Source organism: Tupaia chinensis, unplaced genomic scaffold, assembly GCF_000334495.1.
Source record: "Tupaia chinensis unplaced genomic scaffold, TupChi_1.0 Scaffold138500_1, whole genome shotgun sequence".
NCBI lineage: Eukaryota > Metazoa > Chordata > Mammalia > Scandentia > Tupaiidae > Tupaia > Tupaia belangeri.
The window spans coordinates 71,766-73,666 of NW_006198396.1; positions in this window are offsets into that span (position 1 = coordinate 71,766).

Here is a 1,901-nt window from a genome sequence, read left to right on the forward strand (position 1 = left end):
AAAAAAAAAAAAAAGGTACCCCTTCTGTGAGAGAGGAGGAAACAGACCCAGAGAAAGGAAAGGATTTGCTCAAGGTCACACAAACTGGCAGAAGTAGAGGCCAGACCCAAAGCAGGGCTTCCTCTTAACCAATGCACACCTCTTAAACATCAAAGACAAAGTCTGAATTAAGAATTGTGTTGGGCTAGAAACTTCCTTCCCTGTTGTATCTTCAGAGGGTCAGAACAGATATTCCAGAATACTTTAGAGCTCAGCTGGTCTAGCAAACCAGCATTTTTTCCATCACATATCCCTCTTACGGGGCCATGCTTTTAATAGTCTCCAGGTCTAGGCTTCTTTCTACCAGAGGCACCACCCTGCTATTTGCTCTGTTTCCTGAGTTTTCCTGGGATTCCCTCAAGCCAGGGCCTGGACCCAGAAAGTCTGAATTTACTACTTGCTCAACATGGCTATACTCCCAGAAGCTGGGTCTGAGCCTAAGCCTCTTGGCCACCCTTACTGGGGCTCCATCCCTTGCCTTGTTCCCACTCATTCTGCCCCCCTCCCTCCCAGGTGTTTGCCCCCTTTAATGCTCATTGGCTGGCAGACATCCTTGCACGCCTCCCTCCACCCTTAGTCACCACTCCCCTTGAAACCACCACTACTGCCTCAGACCGCCTGTCTTTTATCTTGCCCCAGAAGCCAAGCCCTCCGGTCCCTTGATTGTTCAGGTTGCTCTTTTCTGAACTCACTCCAATTGAGCTCCATAAATTGTAGATAATTGGACTGTCTAGCTCAGATTACAAGCCCCTGGGGCACTGTCTTCTTGTTCTGATAGAGCCCTTCCCAGAAAAGGAGTTGGGTAAAGGGTGGGGCACAGAGGATGCTAGCCCAAGGGTCTTGCTCAGACCACTAGGGAGAAGTCACTGAGCCACAGTACACAGACTCCTCCACTGATGAGGCTTGCAGTCTTGATCCTCATAGGTCAGTGACTATGTGAGGGACCAACCTTTCTGCACCAACAATATTGGTAGCAATTGTGTAGTATATAAAATGATTTTTCAAATACTATTAAACATGTCTAGAATTGTAGATAGAAGACCCTCCTTTGAAGACACTTGAGTGAGTATTCAATGAATAGCTAAGGATTCGTGGAGGGAAACTCAGACTAAAGAAAACCCTGAGCAACTTGACCCCTCAGTGGGCCCACTCAACTCCACATAGTAACATCTCAAGAGAGAAGTTTATACTGCCATCCATCTGGTCTGAGCCAGCAAGGGGGACTTGGCTACATCCTAGATATCCGCAAAAATGGGATAATTATTGCTCCAAGGGGTCGTTAGAGCAAGGAATGAGAGACTAAGGCAATAATATTTTGCTCCAGGCTCAGAATTTCCTCTCTGCCCACTACCTTGTGACTTCTCATTGCTCTGATTTCTCCTTCCACTTTCCACTATATCAAAAGTTCCCATCAGTGTCCATCAAATCTACTAAAGACAGTGGAACCCATAATCATATCCTTGAGTCACAGTGCAGAGCCTGGCACAGAATAAATGTTGAGTAAACAAATGAATTAGTGAATGCAGTGATGATGCTCTGAATTCTTCCATGCTTCTGACCTTTACAGACTCTTATCTCCTTCTTACCCTCATGGTTCTAATGTCATAGAATTCTCTTATGGGAAGTGAAAAGGGAAGGGCATACTGTCTATTTTCTTGCTCTGGTTAGGACTATCTGCAAATGCTCCCAAGCAGAAGGGTTTTAGGCCTTCCATAAAACAAGGACAAAAGAGGGACCAGCAGTTGTCATAATGACTATGTTGCTAGACTCCCATGTAGTCGACCATGGTTTAAGTCCCAGACCTGGTGGCTTAAACTCACGCCAGGTGTGTGTGTGTGTGTGTGTGTGTGTGTGTGTGTGTG